The 19817-nt window shown below is 36.7% G+C and overlaps 1 protein-coding gene across 2 annotated transcripts in view; it reads left to right on the top strand.

The window, feature by feature from the left end:
- Window positions 1–19817, top strand: part of MAN1A1 (mannosidase alpha class 1A member 1) — a 148214-nt gene that overhangs the window by 103639 nt on the left and 24758 nt on the right. The window lies entirely within an intron of this gene.

Raw genomic sequence — 19817 nt, 5'->3', positions numbered from 1 at the left:
CTGTATTCAGACAGAGTCTTAGCTGATCAAGAAGAGTGAATGCATTTTTCTGTAAGTCAGCCACTTGTACTCTCTTACTACGTTGGCCAGGCCCTCAGCCCAGTGAGGGAGGCCTTTTGGTTCTCTCTCCCACCTTGACTGGACTCTTGAAGGCATCAGTCTTCTTTATCTTGCACACAACCTACTCATCAGCACCTCATCCTTCCCACTCTGTAGAGATGTGAAGATTTTCTCTGTAAGCCTCGTCTGTATTTTTTTTTTAAATCTTGGTAGCCTATTATTAAGTTCTAAACGTATACTTGAATCACCTCTCCTTCTCTCGTCTTTCCCCCAGAGGGGAGTATTTAAAGCTGTCAGTGTACTCCTGAACACACTCCCTTGTTTTCTGAGCCCTCTCCTCTTCCCACTTGCTAATTCCCCATTCATAACATTTCACTTCAGTCTGTTTCTTTATTTCTTTCTGCTTATCTCTTCCATCTGTTCCCTTCAGGCCCACATCATCACTTACTTCAACAGTTGCAATAACCTCTAATGGATCTTCCTGCTGCCAGTTTCCCAAGACACCTTCCAAAGTTCCACACTGTTGACATGTTTTCTAAAATGGAAATTTCATCATGTCGCTTCCTTATATATTCTTCTTTAGTGGTTATTCATTACTACTACCAATTGGTCTTTTTCATTCAATTCCCTTGTTTCACAGACAAAAACAACTGGGAAAAAAAGGGATTTGTTAATTTAATTTGGGAAAGAATACATTATGTAAATTACATCAGGTTCAAAATTGATGTAACTGGAGATGAGTCCATCATCAAAAAACTAAACTTAGCAAGTGCAGGTATACAAGGTCTATCCAGAAAGTATCCATCTATGTAATATGCAAAATAGAGACATTTATTGAAGAACATGCAAGATACAAGAAACATTGTACATAGGACAGTGATACCTCAGTCCCCTTCAAAGTAGGCACCTTGGGACCTCACACAGCTCTCCAAATTGCCATCAGCTGCCCTGTGATATTTTCATGAATCTTATCTATGGTCTGAAATTTCTTCACCTTCAAAGGTGATTTTGGTTTTGGGAAAAGCCAGAAGTTTTTCAGCACACCAAATCTGGGCTGTAGCAGGCCTGAGTCACCTGGGTGATTTGATGTTTTGCCAAAAAACTCTGCACCAGACATGATATATGAGCAGGCCCATTGTTGTGATGAAGCTCCCAAATTGCCCATAGCTGTGGCCTTCTGAATCATCCAGGTAGTTTCCGCAGAGGACTGTTCAAGATTAACACAAAATCTGATGCAGATCTGTTACTCTCCTCACTCAGTCATTTTGAATGTGACAGCCACACAGTACACATGCTCACTCAGCAGCATCTACTGCCCCCCACCGACTAGTACAGTGAAGTCATCATTGTTCACACATGCACATTCCAGTCCACTCTCCTTGGCTGCCAGGTTACATCAGTGTTGCACAAACTGTTCTTGTTATATTAACACGAGTCCAGCACTCGTGGCTGGACTTTTTCTGGACAGACCTTGTATATGCATATCTTTATCAGTTTTATTTAGATTTATTTAAATAGAGAACAAGTGATTACATGAGTTGAGAACATGACAAAGAGAGTAGCCCTCCAAAAAAAAGGGAAAGGTTCATGAAAGACGAAACATTCTACTCTGGTATTGTTAAAGCACTTATGCTCATAGATGGTAAGCATGTGTTCTTGATTCTCAATCAAAAATGCTTCCTTCCAACTCACCTGCATTTGTGAAATATGTATATATATTTTTAAGCCAACATAGCAGAAGTTATAGGTTAGTATTTCCCAAACTGTGTTTCACAGCATATTATGTCTAAGGAAACTTAATAGATGATCTACAAAAAGAAGACAGGGCTCTGAAGGTAAATGTGAACACCAGGTTAAAGAGCTTTCCTTACTGTAAACTTCGCAGAGCAATTAATTGGATTAATGTGCATTGCCCATCTCTGGGACAGAGCTTTGTTAGAACATTGCTTCTCAAATATCTTTCACCTGGAACCTCTTTTATCCGTAACAACTCTTGCCATTTCCTGGTCTTCATTTCTTGTCTTCAAAACACACTGTCATAAATTACTGACTCCATTGAATATTGTTAATGTCCTTCAAAGTAGTCATCTTAGTACTACTTAGTACATGTTTCTTTAGACATAATGTTTCCTTAGAATACAGGTGTATTTCTATGTAATGAATTTTCTTTTAATCTTAATGAACAAATTAATATTTTATAAGTTTATTATTTTAATAAATTGTATAGCTTCTTTTTTTCTGGTTATAGAATTTGAATACACTGTAAAATCCTGTTATATATCACTCAATTTTCATTTTTAAAGAGATGACAATAATATATACTCTTGTTTTTAAATTAAATGTATTGCTGTAACATTGGTTAATAACATTCTATAAGTTTCAGGTACACAATTCTATAATACACAGCATCTGTTTATAGTCAGTGTGCTCACCACGCATAGTCTATATACATTTGACTGCTTTCCCTCCACCTCCTCTTCCTGCCTCCCTTCCCCTCTGGTAAACTGTCATACCACTGCAGTGTCTATGAGTTAGTTTGTTCATTCCTTTGTTGCTTTCTGTTTTACATCCGACATATCAGTGAAATTGTATGGTTCTTGTCCTTTTCCCTTGGACTTTCTTCTTCTCTTCCGGAACTTCAGTTACACTTCTGTTTGATCCCTAAATATTATTCCACAAGCCTCTGAGGCTCTGTTTAGTTATATTTAATCCATGTTCTCTCTATTCAGATATGATCAGATTTATTGATACCCTCAAATTTACTCTTTTTCTTTGACAAGTTTTCCTTTAATTCCTTGAATGTACTTAACTAGTGGCTTTGAAGTGTTTGCTAAACCAACATCTAGACCCACTCGGGTGGGTTCTGTTAACTGTCTCTTCGTAAGCATGTCACATTTTCCTGTTTCTTTGAATATTTAGTGATTTTTGGTTAAAACTAAATATTGTGGAAATATTTGGGAATCCTTGATGTGTGTTACATGCTTCTGAGAATTATTTTGTTTTTTATCAAGAAGCCAACTTGCTTGGAGTCAAATCATAAACGCTGTCTTCCCTGCAGTGTGCAACAGCTGAGATTTCTGCTAGTTTTTTTGTTTCCAGCTGTTGTTGTTTTTAACCTGACCTCCTGGGGATCTTTCATATACCTGTGCAATTTAGCATTCAGTCAGTATTTGGGCAAAGTTTTTGGTAGGCCATCACCAGGCTGAGTACCCTTGACACGTGAAATCAGTACAGCTTTAGCTTTCTGTCTCCCAAGTTAGTCATGGATTCAGGAGTACTCAATCAGCAAAAGCAGCAAATTCAAAAATCTCATCTAGTACACTTACGTCTTACAAATGTTCCTCGTATTTTTTTTTCATTGTTCACACTATTACAATTGTCCCAATTTTTCTCCCTTTGCTCCCCTCTCCCCAGCCTGCCCACCATTCCCACAAGCAATCCCCACACCGTTGTTTATGTCCATGGGTCATGCATGTATGTTCGTTGTCTAATCATCCAAACCCTGCACCTTCTTTCAGCCAGTCCCCACCCCTGGTTTTTGTCAGCTGTTTTTTTGGTAATCCACTGGTATCTAATTAAGGGGTTCTCCAGTCAGTGGGGGCAGAGGTTATACTCAGATATTTGGTCCCACCCCTCTATGGTTCACTAGTTTTCAGGATTTTCCCTCACCCCTAGATTTTCAGCGGCTCTGTCAACTTTTAGCTCTGTCAAAAGTAAGACTGCAATTTCGTGAGATCCAGGAAAAAGGCACTAACTGGAATTCAAACTCACTGCAGTTACTCTCTGTCAGTGGTTAACACTCTTAGTTTATGCTTTCTTTTGGTCACTTTCTGTCTTTAAATAACAGTTTATTGAGTTTTAAAAATCTATACACACACAATACAGATTTTATCATTGTTACCTGTTGGAGTATTTGCCAAACAATCTCCTTTACCATTACTGAAAGCCAGCAGTCCCTACGTTTAAAAATATTATATAAGGAATTCTTTGTGTTATTAAACATTTTCTCACATGATCTGTAATGACTGAGTATCATTAGATCTAAATAGGCCATAATTTTTCATCATCCCCTTATTGTTAGATAGCCAAGCTCTTTTCAGTGTCACAACTAGTATAAATCATACTCTAATGTGCAAGATATGTATTTGAGGATATAATATTACTTACACTTGAGGATAAAATTATAATTGTTTCTTCAGGGTGAATTCCTGGAAACTGAATTATTATGTTAGTCAGTATGAATATTATTAATACTTTTGATACATTTTGCCAAATATCCCTGCAGAATAGTGCCGGTTGTCGGTGCCAGTTGTCAGTAATCCTGCAGGATTACCCACTTCTCTTCAAGTCACAGAAATTTACATTTATCATTGGGGGTTTCTTTTTTTTTTTTTTTTTTTTTGCTAAAAGAATTATTTGGTTTTTATAAAGCAAAAATTATTTCTGATTTGTTCCTTTTTATAAATTGTCTGCATAATAGGCTTATATTAACAAATAAGCAAAATATTGGATTGAGTGGGAGCTTTAGTTAATTTACTTTAATTATTAGGCTTTTATTCAGTACTAAGAGTGCATAGAAAATTTTTATATTCCACTTTAGAACACAGAAGATATTTTAGAACAAGTTTTATATTTATTTCCTCCCTTCCCTCTTTTTAAAAACTGCTCTATTGAGATATAATTCACACACGATGCAATTCACCCACTTAACTTGGTCAATTCAAAGGTTTTTAGTATATTCACAGAGTCGTGCTACCATCACCACAACTGATTTCCCTGCCTTTTGAATAATAAAACGAGGGTATTGGGCAGAACACTGGCAAGGTCATTGAGCTGAGAGATTATGGGGCAGGAAAAAGGGAAATCCTGCCACAGGAGAGCTGGTCTTTTCCTCCCCAGTTCCTAATTCAGAGTGTCCCCTGTGATTTGATAAACAACATTTTTAGGCAGTTTTATGCACATCAAACTGTGGAAGGCTAGTCATGGTGAATAAAGCTTCCTATGCTGATGTCAAAATGAAATTCAGATGGTATTTTTGATAGAGAGGAAAGGCACTAGTAAAAATGAGATAGCAATAACCAAAACAAAAAATAAACACTTTAAACTTTTATTTCTCTTTTGCTAGAAATACAACAGCAAAACAAAATCTGTGATAAATAATGGTTCTTCACATTTTGAGGTCAGTTAGCTGGTGAAATTCAAATAAGGACTAGGCATTAGATGATTTGAAGAAATTTTTGTTAATGATCTTTGGTGCCTTGTGATATTGCGGTCACATAAGAAAATGTTGAAATAATGAATGCCGCAATATTTAGTGTTTTGATGGCTGTAATTTCTTTAAAATAATTCCCTAGAGATTAGTAACTTATTAATATGTTTGCATATAGATACATGAAGCCAATATGACATTAATATAAATGTAAATATGAATAGGTGTTAAATTTAGGTGGTGGGCATATGGGTAAATCTAAGTGTTTATGAACTTCTGCTTTTCTTTATATAATTGAAACTTATTAAAATAAAGTTTCTAAAATGTATCTGCATATTTTAGAAATGAAATGAGATATGTCTTTACAGTGTTTAGTCAGTTACTACTGATGTAAAAAGGGGTGGATATTTATTCATTTTTGTTAGTGTGTGCAAAAAAATTACTTTGGAATGCAAGTCAAAAACAATAGTGATTATCTGTGGGCAAGAAGAAACAGGAAAAGAGTAGATGGGGCAGACTGGAAGTAAAATTTACTCTTTACTTTTTTATGCTTTTTCATACTTGAAACTTTATATCTAATAAAAATAAAGAGAGAGAAAGAATATAATCTCAAGGTACCATTAAGAATTGGATCATTAGCCCTGGCTGGTGTAGCTCAGTGGATTGAGCGCGGGCTGCGAACCAAAATGTTGCAGGTTCGATTCCCAGCCAGGGTACATGCCTGGGTTGCAGGCCATAACCCCCAGCAATCACACATTGATGTTTCTCTCTCTCTCTCTATCTTTCTCTAAAAATAAATAAATAAATCTTTTTAAAAAAAAAAGAATTGAGCCCTGGCTGGCGTAGCTCAGTGGATTGAGCGCGGGCTGGGAACCAAAAGTGTCCCAGGTTCGATTCCCAGCCAGGGTACATTCCTGGGTTGCAGGCCATAACCCCCAGCAACCGCACATTGATGTTTCTCTCTCTCTCTCTCTCTCTCTCTCTCTCTCTCTCTCTCTCTCTCTCTCTCTCTCCCCCACCTCCCTCCCTCCCTCCCTCCCTTCCCTCTCTAAAAAAAGAACAAAAAAAGAATTGGATCATTAAAAGAGAAAAAAATTTTTCATGCTGTAAAGACTTCAGATTTTTGAAAACCATCGGGCTTGTGGGTATAGTAACTATTGTTGACCTGGAAATTGCAAATTTGTTTGGGGGGCATTAAAAACACAACTTGTTTAACTTTGTTGCATTATTTATATCAGCATTATATTTCTTTTTTGTCTCCTGACAGCAGGTTTGCACTGGAGAGTCTTATTTTAAAGGAAAAAAGTATATTATGAGTTAGTTTTGTATATATTAATTTCCTTCCTTTTCAAGTACCATCTTATTTCAAACAAATCAATACTGACTGGTAACATCTCCATTTTTGACTGTTAACAAATCCCTTTGGCTCTCCCAGACGGAGGAAATTGGCTAATTCGCCCCTGACACATATAAGAACATAAAAGCTGACAGGATGTGGTTTGTGAAGAGTGGAGCACACAGGCTGAAACAGTCAGGCCTGGTGAGGAGACCCACCTCATCCCCGCCACTGCACTGACCATCATAGGCAAGCATTTAGCTTGGCTGAGTCCCGGTTTTCTTTGCCAAATAGTAAGAGAATACTGCCTACATGGGGCTCTGAAGATAAATTGAATTATATAAAGAACCTCCTACCTGTCTTGCCATCCATTGGCTATATTTTAAGTGTAGATTACCAATAAGTCCATGAAGGGCTACTGTTTTTAACATTGGTTACACTTCCTCATTTATTTGCAGGTAATTCTAATGAGAATGAAATTTAAACATTTGCTTGCAAACAAGACATTATATGAAGGTAATTTTAATAAAATTTAAAAATTAGTTTAATTTCAAAAATCATTTTAGAACAAAGTCTCTTCAAACTTGCGAAGTAAAAATAAATTCCTGAATTATCAAATCCTTACCCTTTAGAATTAAGCTTTACACTTTCAGTTGGTTTAACCCATCAGTTCATTCAATTGGATCAGCATCTCCAGAAATTATAATGTCCTTTAGAACTATTACGTATTGTCTCCAGTAAAATACTTGGCATAATGAGCAAGTTTGGACCTAAGAAATACCTCTGTGGCTGGCTTTTGGAAATCATTCTGAAAATGAATGTTGTGATGAAAAACCTCTTCTGGCAAAGGATAATTTACGAGAATAATCTTAACTAATTTCCTGTGCATATGGATATTCATAAGTAGATGGATTTTTAAGTGATGATTCATTAAGGACTCATTTGATTACTTAGCCGCCCGGCAGAAGGGGTTTGCGTCTGTCTGGAACAGACTAAGACTTCTTACCTTTGTGGGGCGGCGGCGAGGGAGCACTGGACAGGACGCTGGTCCCCCACCGAAGTAACTCATAGAAGGCGTCATTGGTCTGTGCAGCTGTCTCAACGCTGGAAACATTTTTAACTTAATTTTTCTGGAAGACTTACAAGACATGAAAGATTTCTTAAAGTGCTACATATTTGGTAGTTGTACAGCAATTAAATTGCTTTGGGAAAGTTGGCTAACAGTAGCGATTTGTTAAATTTTTAAATCTGGGGAATGCCTTACTTTGTTTCATTATTACTTGTGTTATAATTTCTATCTCCAAGTGAACATTTGGTGAATTTATTTTTGAGTAGATATCTCTAAAATTGAAGAAAAAAACCTGAAAACAGATTTCTTTTGGTTAGCTAAATGTCAGTTGCTAATGCAAAAGATAAAAATACCTTTCTGGACTAAACTCTTTATAGTTTCAAAGCACTTTCACATGTATTACCCCATTTGAGCCTACTAAAATCCTATAAGGTGGGTTTTGCAGGTATCACTTGGTTTTAAAGATTTTTGCTGCCTTAGAGAGTTTAAGGGACTTGCCCAAAGTCACACCTGAAGATTCTCTTGATGCAGAAATTAAGTTTGAAGATGACCTGGCCTGTTGGCTGATTTACCTGTAGCTTCTCCCCATGTCTAAATTCTCTGGATAAAATGTTTTCCATCGTAGTTTTTTCTTCCCTCTTAATGGAGAAATATTGATGAAACTATTAAATCTCTAAAGGAAGAAAACCAGTAAAATTTTGCATTAAGATCAAAAAGAGAAAGAAAGAATAAGAGAAATTAACTTTATAATACTTAGATATGATTAGCTAAGCTATTGAACAGGTGAGCCTAATATAATTTACAAAAAAAAGGGTGTTAAGTGGCATGAAAAACAAAACAAAAATAATTGTAGTTTCAAAATATAAATTTTGTACTTATTTACACACAATAATACTGTGATTTTTTTTCACTGTTGAATAGGACTTAAAAGAAAGAAGTTATTGCCCAGATTTTCAAGATTTTTAAAACATTATCTTGGGTGAGGAGAGACTTTCTGAATAGGGCACAGAACTAGAACATATATATGAAAAACATGCCAAATAAAAATTAGTGTGGCAAAATCAAAAGACAAGACACAATTGGAGGGAAAATTGCAAAGCACACATGGATAAAAAACAAGTTTTCTTAATGTATAAAAAGCTCTTTTTAAAAGTATTAGTATGAATATGGATGGTTGATGTGGCATGATTGTTGTATTTAAAAATCAGAACAGATCAATCAGAACAGACCAGAACAGATCCTCTATCAATAGAGGATTGATTTAGTAAAATGTGATTATCCCTTTTATGAAATATTATTTATCATACAGCTGTTAAAATGGTTGTTCTAGAAAGGTGTCTGTGATGAGGTACTGAGACAGGTACTTTGCAAAGTAATGTACATAATACAATCCTATTTATTGGAAAGAACAAATCCTATATATATATATATATATATATATATATATATCCATATGTTTATGTATGTATGTGGGTAAATAGCATTATTTAACCAGGATTGGAAAGTGGTAGATATTACAAGGGAGTAGGGATACAATATTAGCTTTTCACAATTCTTCTTTACATAGTTTCACTCATAATAATGAGTATGTATTACTTGTGTAATTTTTGAAGGTATAAAAATAATAGAACTGGGAGAGAGGCAGTAGCACCAACACATCAGTAATGCAAGTTCATAAACATGTACTTCGCAGAAAAAGATGTGCACTGGCATTGAATATCGGAAGCTCATGTAAAGAAATGCAAATTAAAATAGCATTAAAGTGTTTTGAGGTTTTTTTAACCTAATAGATTTACCAAGTTTTCGAAATTTGATAAATGCCAGGAGTTAGGAGCTAGAACTTTCTTACATACAAGGGAGTGTGTATTGGGGCAAACTCTTTAGAAGGTAATTGGGGTGTGTTTATTAAATTTCAAACACATATGTACAATACGGAAATTCCACTTGCAGGATTTTATCCTGGAACTCTCCTCAAGAATCTGCAACATTCTTTATAACAGCAAAACTCCAGACACACTGGCATTGTAGGCAGCAGCAATGAGGCACTGCACCAAGATACTTGACTATTTCGTGTAACACAGTATATAACAATATGTATAGTATACTTTCATGTGCGTTGTTTTTTATGTAGTAATCATGCACTAAGATATTTTGGAGGAGATGTCAGTAAATTATTGACTGTTTTTACTCTGAGAAATAATATTGGGATCTGTAATATAAGGAAATTCCTTTCTATTCCATAATCTTTTGTATGTTTGCAATTTTTGCCTTATCACTGTTGTTTTCATAACTTAAAAATTATTTTAGTAAAGCCATTGCAAAACCATTTCCTTGACTCTAATAAATTTATTTTTATTAGAAACTAAAAAAGGAAAATTAATATGATCAAATTTGGTTTTCTCCTTGCCATTGTTAATTATAGTTATTAGAGCAAGGTCTAAAAACAGAACTCGTGCTTTTCTTTATTAGGGCCATTCCTGTCTGAGTCTTTGCCATCTTAAATGGCACTAGTACCCTCCCAGCTGCTAAAGCCAAAAATCTAGAAATCGTCCTTCATTTCTGTCTTCCCTCATCCCCAAATACAATTCTTCCTGACAACTTTTACATCCAGACATAGCCTGAACCCTTCCACATCTGTCTGTCTCTGCTCTTGGTACGCAGTCCAGACTGCCGTCTGCCTCTCCCCTGGACACCTGTTTGCTAGCCTCCTTCCAGTCTTGCTCTCCTATTGTCATTCCTCCCACAGTGTCCAGAGAGAACTTTTGAATGTGCAGATCAGATTTCATTGCCTCCTATTTAGAACCCTTGAGTGACTTCCCATTGCCCTCAGAATAAATCCGTGACTTCCCATTGCCCTCAGAATAAATCCAAATGCTTTCTCTGGCCTACAGGTGGTCTGCCCCTTCTTCAGCTCTCCGGTGTTCCTCCCCTCACTGATGATTGCCCTTCAGCACACAGCCAGCCTTCCAGAGAGTCATGTCCACCTTGGGGCACTTGCAGGAGCCACTCCTGGGTCTTCACTGACAGGTTCTTCTTTTATCTTACTGGTCTCAGCATGAAGACCAGCAAGACAAAAAAAGATCTCCCTTTCAATGAGGTCTTCCCAAGAAGCCCTGCTAAAGAAGCTTCCCATCAGACCCTGTCACATCATCCTGCTTTATTTTCTCCTTAGCACTTAACATTACAAGATAATTGTGCCATGTTTCATGTGGGCATTTGCTATTAACTGAAGTAGGTGATCTTAAATTCTGAGAACGTCCATTTCGCCTGTGGGGCCCAGGAGAGCGTTTTTGTTTTAAATGAGAGGGAAGTCGCCCACAAACATTGTTATTGTTCTTAACTGACATTTTAGGAAGAAGAAAGCACTCGTCAAAGCTGGAAGATTTATTTTGTGCCAAGAGTCGCCCCAGTTCATAAAACCCTAGGTTCCACCTACCAATTCATTGCTTTATTTCACAGTGGTTCATTTCAGACCAGATCTATGTGGAGAGTCTGGTCTTCCTTATTCTGGCACAGTGTAATTTGTCCTAAGTTCAGCCTCTCCCCTTCCATTCCAAATTCCTCTGTCTCTCAGATATTCTTTTCATGGCATGCTAAAACCCTATACTCAGCAGGTTGGGAGCAGCAGTCTTTGGAGCCTAATTATGACATACAGTTCTCTGAGCTTGCAGTTCGCCCTGGACCCTGACTGCGATGCAAGCCCCATTAGCAGAAAGGAAGGGATGAAGGGCTTTCTCTCTCTTCCTTCTCATTAAGGGTAAAATGACTGTGATTCTTATTTCAAATTTCAAAATACTATTTTGATGTTTTCCTTTTAGCACTTTGTAATGTTTTCTAGCAAATTGAAGTTACCAAAAGCTACAAGTTTTGTGTGGGCACTCATTTATCTAAGTATTTCCTGAAAGGTAAAATAGGAATGATCATATGGTCTCAAGATACTATATTGACATTTCCATTTTACAGAACTAACAGATATTAAATAACAAAGATTTTTAAAAGCTGCACTTTTATGTCTGCCAACATATACTTTGAACATGTCTGCTATAAAATGGGTAGTTCTACTATCAAAGTTCTACCAACTATTGATATAGTGCAGTTGACCCTTGAACAACATGGGGGTCAGGGCCTCCTCCCTGCACACACACAGTTGAAAATCCATGTGTAACTTTTGACTCCCAAAAACTTAACTACTAGTAGCATACTGTTGACCAAAAGTCTTACCATAATATAAACAGTTGATTAGCACATAATTGTATGTTATGTATTATAGACTATATTCTTATAATGAAGTAAGCTAGAAAAAAGGAAATGTTAAGAAAATTGTAAACAAGAGAAAACATATTTACAGTATTTCTTGAATAGAAAAATCCATGTATAAGTGGACCCACACCATTCAAACTCATGTTGAAATACTTTTTGATGTTAATATCAGCAGTAGGAGGCTACCAAAAGTTGAGACCATGTAAACTACCCATTTTTATTGTTTTTATTTAATAAAAGTTGTTAGGAGTTCAGTTACATTTTTTATAATTTTTCCTATAATATGACGAATCTTAATTACTAAAAACATATAAACATGTCAGCTAAAGGTAAACATCAGTGGAAAATACATTGAGTAATAAACCTTGCTTAGAGTATTCCCTGATTTTTAAATCTATGCATTATATCAATGTTAGAAGTGGATTTGTTTCTGACATATATAAATGCAACAATTATCAAATTACGGCATCTAACTATGCAAATATCTTTTTGAAGGGGTGATGGTGGTAGAAGAAACAAAAATGTATTTCTGCATTTAGGTCTTATTCTCCAGTTAGGGAGATGAGTTTAAGTATGTAGAAAGTTTACTAACAGAGAAGATGTCACAAAGCAGCATAGAGCTAACCATGCACAGATTATCCTCTACATGGACTGTGTTCTGTATGAGGCTGTCGCTGAGGGCAGGCAGAATAGACAGTGATTTCACTGTAGCAGTTCATGTTCTGTAGAGGATATCCACCTTTACTGTTGAGTTTTCCTGAACAATTTGTTCTTCCTCTGTGTTCCTTATTCTCCATTGTCCTTTTTTACTCATTTGTCATGATTCCTAATCTTTATGTCTGAAACTTTAGGTGCCACACTGTTTCATAACACAGTTTCCTCACAGTCTCTAAGCCATAAGTCGCAGGCAGAAGGCAGGAAATCTAGAATGAAGCGGCGTGATGGACTTATTCTCCAGCATCTGTTCTGAGCGATCCCGAATCTGTTTGTTCTCACCACAAGCTATGCACATATTTTTATTTGCATGATACTTCTTATGTAAAAATTCCAAACTAAGAAAAGCTAGCATTTTAAATTATAAAGTGGTTTAATTAACTAAGTTTGTTTTGCTAGTTAGATTTCCGTTAGGTGTTAAGCGAAATATCTGAATTTCCATAATGCAGCTTAAAACAACACACTGATTTTTTACCCTGATAACCTAGACATCAGCTATTTTCTTGAAATTTATTGCTGTTAATTTATTGTTTGGGAATATTAATAGCATTTGTAGCATTTAGCAACATTTTTCCACTACAGGTTTCTTAATTTAGCACTTATTTTACTGATCTTGCCTTAAAAGCAATGTATTGCCTACTCTGAAGTATAATGATAACTAATTTATTAAGCATTAGAGAATGAATCTTTCCCAATTACTCCCAGGTAGTTTAATGTCTGGAAAAAAAATCCTACAGAGAGGATCTGCTAAACTTCGTAACAGAATATCAATGTCCTTCGTATACCAGTTGGACAAAGTTCATTTTCTTTTATTAAAAGTTAATTAGACCCACTTGAATTCTTCCCTAAAGACCTCTAAGGAGTACCCAAAGGGAAAATAGACATTGTTCTCCAAAAAATTGTTTTACCTCTACTCGGGTGCCTGAATGAAAATTTAACTGAGTTGCAATTGATACCCTAAAGCTCCAAAATTTCAGAACAGGCTATATCGATCATTAAAAAGGCCTCGGCAGGTTTCCCACAGTGTTTGCTGGTTGTGTTGCACAGTACCCGGCACGTAGTAAGCACTCAGTAAATTATGGTTGACTCACTAACTCAATCATCCTTGCTGAGTTTGGCAAGATACCTGCAAAGTGCTTATCTTTTAATCTGTTGAAAAAAATCATTTAATATTATTCTTTTTACCTCAGGATTCCTGCCAAAAACTTACATTAGTTAGGGCAAAGTGGATAGTGAGCTGTTCTTTCCATTAGTAATTGCTTCATAGCTTCAGCTGCATCTTAAGATCAATGGTACCAGAGTTTTAGTTTTCATGGACCAAGTAAAATTTCCCCAGTTGTTGAGAAGCTAGCCTTAGTTGCCAGTGTTTAAAGACACCAAAAAAAGAAAAACTACCTGCTGTTATTATTTCATCTGAAAGGAAAAATACAAGCCTGACATCACAAAAATAGGAAGGACATATATTCAGAATAAAAGACCATCTTTAAATTGAACAAAAGTTAGCCTTCATAAAAATTTACCATGCTATCCTTATTTTTCTCATTGTATCATATCTTAACTCTTAGAAACCACAAGTTCAGACCACTCCAAGTCTGTGATAGTAGCCTACGTGAACAGCCTGGAAAGGATGTTGTTCTTGAATTGACTATCAGAGAGCTATATGATGGCAGTAATATAAGATTAAATTATTTCAATATGTTAGGAGTGGAAGCCAATGACACAACACTTCATTATTGTTTCTTTTTTAATTTTATTAAATGAAATGTGTATTGAGCACTTCTGTTTCTTGGCACTGCCCTTGACTCAGAGTTCACACAGGTGCATAAAACAGTCTGTCCCTGGAGATCCAAGTCTATAGTAGAAGAGAGCAGTCCTACACACTCTGATCACTGGGAAAGACTGTGGGACAGAATTTGGAGAATTAGAAACCTGGGTCTGCACAAATTTCACTTAGCTTGATCCATAGATGATCCATAGACCCATAAATGAATGGCAAAGAGATGAGTCAACAGCCCAATTTCACTATAGTCTTGAATCTTCAGTAATGCCTTAGAGAGTGGTGGGGTGTGTTAAACTCCTACAGTAATGAAGAACTGTGTATAAAAGGTGAAACCGAGGGAAGGAGATGTCTGGCAAATTAATATAGTGAATTACCATTTCTGAAGATGGACTCTACTATGCATCCTGAGGTTTATTTTAAAAAGTGTTTGGATAAAAATTCTTGCCTGTAGCTCTGCCTTCCCCAGTTTTAAAGAGCTTGATGCAGTGATCTACAATCGATGGATTTGAGACATCCCAAGAATTCTAGAAGCTACCAAATGGAATATAACTGACCCACCCTTTAAAGAGAAATAAACTTCTACACCTTGGACATGTTTGTCTCCATTACACATTCCCAAATCCATGCTTACTGGCAGTTTAGACAGTTAAACTGCCTAACACCTTCCAGCTGGTAGTTGATGTAGGTATTTTCTATGAATATGTGTTTGCTTTTTAAAAAAGAACTGGACAAGCAGGCTCTGTAGCTCAATGGATAGCGCATTGGACTTCTACAAAAAGAACTAGACATGCTATTAAATTGTTTATTGTGGCAAAAGAATAAAAATAAAAAATAAATTAGCCTCAATGTCCATTGGTAGGGATATGTTTAAATAAATGAGAATTTATTCAATCAGATACTATGCACTCAGCAACAATGATGATATTCTTGGATTGGCATAGGAAAAGTTCGTGAAAAATATAATGTATATTTTTAAAAACGTGTAGAATGATTCATTAAATTCAATAAAGTAAATGTTTGCAAGCCCACACACCTTAAATGCACTGAAGTGCTTTCTCATCGGTGCTGCTAGCCTCTCCCCAAACCTAATGATAGGACATCCCAGTTTGCCTAATAACTGGGCAGAAACTACATTCAATTACTGCAGTCTGTTGATAGTGGTGGGCAAGGAGATCTTACCCAAAGGACAACTGAAAAACAGAATTCTTGACTAGCTTTAGAATGTCAGTCCCTGGGACTGTTGGTTCATCTCTTTAGTGAGGCCTTACACTACAAACCCGAAAGTGTGGCACTGTGTGAACCTTTTCAGGAAAAAGGCATTTGTAATAATTTAAGATGAAATCACTTAATCTCAAAATCAATGAGCTTTGGGAATTCAGTTAAATGAAACAATCATTCATGAACTTTCTAATTAGTATTTTCCAATTCATGCTAAAATCCAGAAAGAATAATTTTGGATTATCTGCTCTTTTGAAATAAATATCCCTGGGTGCCTCTCCATTTGCATATATAAAGCTTTATCATAACATACAGAATGGGGGGGATTTCTTTTGTCTAAAAATTGTTGACTCCGCCACCCCCAAGTAACCTTTATTCTGGACTAGGGCCTTGAAGGGAGTTTGTTTACTGATCAGCTAATCAGAAATTATTCAGGTATGAATCCTCAAGAAAAATGTTTATTGGCCCATTTCCCATTTTGCATAGAATAGCAACCATCAAGGAAAAGCAGATTTGAAAGTCAAAGCTAATTAAGATTTTATAACTATTTACTGCTTTTTTGTATATCATCATCTGGCTTTTTGGAATTGTTTCAGTTCTGTACATTTTTCATTGCATTTGGTTATCCTCAGTAGCCAAATCTATTCATTAATGATGCAAATTGTACCTGGGAAGTAACAATAACATATAACTTTTATGTACCTCAATTTAAGATTATTTTGAAGATATATACCATAAATTTAGAACAACCATGTGGCTACTTGATCCATTAAAAGCTCTTGTAGAAAAAGAGTTAGCAGCTCTCCCCTGGGATTCAGCCCTAAGTAGAATAGTGTCATTAGTACTATAATTCCCTTCTCTGGTGCTGTTAACCATTCCCAGGAGAAAAAAGGAAAAACGTATAATGTCCATTGCTTATCAGAGCTATGAGGTCTGTAAGTAATGATACCTTCTTGTTTTGAGTGCAGGAGGAGGAGGAAGAATGTTGCCACTGCTAATAAACTACATTAAAATCAAGTCTCTAAAGAGTACAATGGTATTCCACATTTTCAAAAGAGTCATAACGATTTAAGTTTTTGAAGGCATGATTCTAATTGCAATTGTCAAAATCAGTTATTTTCACTTTGATGTTTTATTTTCAAAGAAATGTTACCTTTGTAGACTATTGAAAACTTAAACTAAACTAAAAATTGAAACATATTTGAACCTTGAACAATGCAGAGGTTAGGGATGCCAACCTCCCATGAATTAGAAAATCCACATGTAACTTCTGACTACCGAAAGCTTTAATTACTAATAGCCTACTATTGACTGGGAGCCTTATACATAACATAAACAATTGATTAACATATAGTTTGTATGTTTTATGTATTACATATTGTGTTCTTACAATAAAGTGAGCAAGAGAAAAGAAAATCATAAGAAAAAGAAAATACATTTATAGTATCTGTGGGGAAAAAATCTGCATATAAGTGAACCCATGCAGTTCAAACCCATGCTGTTCCGGTATCAGCTGCACATTAAACGACATTTCAATTTAACATGGAAAACCTGGAGGTCTAGGGAAAAGAAAGAAATGAAATTAGAGTGATACAGAAGTTTGAAGTTCTGCTCCAGGATTCGGTGAACCAAAACAAACACTTGGCTACTCCCCAATCCGTTTTAATTGCCTTTTTGTGTATACATTTCCATATGCTGACTCACAGTTTTGGCTTACAACTCAGTTATTGTAACAAAATTGGGAATATTTAAATATTCATTTCCTTCATGCCTGGCTTGTGGAACTAATAGTTCTGAATACAAGCTGTTATTTTATCCTTAAAATATTGTTTAAATAGTATTAGCATTAGTAAAATGAAGGTAAAATAGTTAAAGAACACCATGGCTGCTTGAAAATACTGTGGCAGCCAATCTGATTTAAAGACATTGTAAATCTCCTCCTTCCTCAGGTGAGACTGGTTTTGAGCCAGAGGTCCAGGAAGCCTGACTGCACGCCATGCTGTGCCCAGGGCACCCCGACTCCCAAACCGAGGGAGCAGAGCTCTCCCTGGGCTCATTTCCCTTTATCACAGCTCCGCCATTGTGGTGTCATGCCCACTGTTCACATATATCATTTTAGATATCAGAGCCATCCGATTATATAGATTCCTCAATAGACTCAGAATTTAAAGATAAACAAGATGGTGGAACTCATTCGGCGAGTTCTCACTCATTGCACATGTGCTGTGCAGGTGGGCAGCCATTTCCCTGACACACACACACATATTTTAAAGGTGATGGCCTTTGGTTTGTGCCCCATGCTCTCCGTCCAGCCAACGTCCAGCCAACGTCCAAGTCTTCAAACCCTTGCCTAAGAAAAGGCAAGTGACCTAATTTAGTATCTAGATATAATGATGCCTTTTCTGAGTTCTCGAAACCCTTCCCTGACCAATGCAACTATTAATCTTATACTTTTACTGAAATACATTGATTCTGTAGGTTGAAAGAATAGCATCCAAAGCCACCCTTTCATAGAAATAGGCCATGTATTCTAAACTCAGCATTCTTTCTGTTAGCATGCCATATCTGCTCCAGTGCTTTTAATGTTCTTGCTCCCTATATAATTAAAGTGGTAGAAAAGAATGCTGTTTTTCCTCTGATCTGAATGTGCACAAAGAAGGAGAGAGTGTATTTGTAACAACCCTTTTACATTTTAATTGTAAAACCATACTAAAATTTTTCAGTATATCTCGGTGTTTTTTTTTCTCGACTTACCACATTAGTAGCAGGAAACATATGCCTAGATACAAAAGTACCTTCAGTTTTAGTTGAGTACATGTATACCGTTTCAGTTTCCCATCTGGGTGTGCTGCCGCACTCTTTAATACCCTGAATGGAAAAGAACCAGTCCCTGAAGACCTGGGAACCGGGCGGGGTTTCTCAACACACCACACTCTTCCCTCTCCAGGATGAAGTCACCGTTCCCTTCCCAACTACCCTGACATTGCCGTATGTTGCAGCTTTGTGTTGAAGAATTGCTCCAGAATAGAGAAATCTGTAATGTTGCTCAATATGCTTATTGACTTTGGCCAGCGATGGTATAGGGGACTATAAAAAATAATGTCATGACAACAAACTGATGACCAATTACTATATGCATTTGCTATATGTTAATAAAATTTGAAAGTAGCTGTTCATCTTATTTAGATGATTGGGTATTCCTTTTATCTAAGCCAACCATAAAAATAAAAACTGATTCACATTCTCAGAACTTAATAAATATCAGGCATTTCTAAAATGAATTAATATATGATTTTCAGATCTCCTCTGCTTACTTTGTATTAGGTTGACTATAAATCATTGCTTGGGAATGAGATCCCAAGGCTTTGCTCTACAAGGAAATCAGGAGTAAGCGTGAGGCCAGCTTAGATGTCAGCTGCCAGTTGTCTTCGTTGTTTCCCTTCCCTCCAGCCAGCCTCAGCAGCCCTGCAGCAGCAGCAATGACAGAACTGGAAGGGTTTCCCCAGAGCTGTGAATAATATAAGGGAAAGACAGAGGGGGGTAGCTAATCTAGGGGACACCAAGAGCAGTATTTAAATGGGGCCACCTTGGCAAGAGAAGAAAGTGAGAAGTCCACAAGACTCAGACCTTGCCTCAGTGGAGCCTGGTGCCTTCTTGCCTGCCCCCTGCCCCTCCCTCCATTCACCAGTGTCAGGCACTTCCACCCGCTCTGCTCTGCAGTGTGCTCCCCTTGTCCAGAGCCTCCCTCTCACCATTCTTTCCTTGCAGCTGCTTATTTATCCTCCAAAGCCCAACTGAAGACTCCTCCTCAAAGAAGCCTTCCCCACTCTGTTGGGTCCCCACCCTATTGGACTGCATGTCCTGGCTGTAGGTGCTCACACATTTATCTTGGCATTTACCACATACAGTTGGAATTATTTATGATTAGAACTTTCTCTCCCATTGGACTATAAGATCTTTGAGAAAAAAGTAACTTATTCATCAGGACCATCTTGTAACCCAGGGTCATGCATAGTCCCAGACAAACAGTAGGCGTACAATGAATGTGCAGCTGAACTAAAACCAAAATGGGGGATTTTAGATTTCTGCAGGAACATTTACTGGCCAGGAGAATTGCCATCTTTATTCTTTGAGTTATCACATATGTCTTGATATTTTAACTGGCTTTCCA

This window comes from Phyllostomus discolor, chromosome 4 (assembly GCF_004126475.2).
Source record: "Phyllostomus discolor isolate MPI-MPIP mPhyDis1 chromosome 4, mPhyDis1.pri.v3, whole genome shotgun sequence".
NCBI classification, from domain to species: domain Eukaryota; kingdom Metazoa; phylum Chordata; class Mammalia; order Chiroptera; family Phyllostomidae; genus Phyllostomus; species Phyllostomus discolor.
Note: the sequence above shows the minus strand (reverse complement) of the source record. Positions and strands in the feature narration are given on the sequence as shown.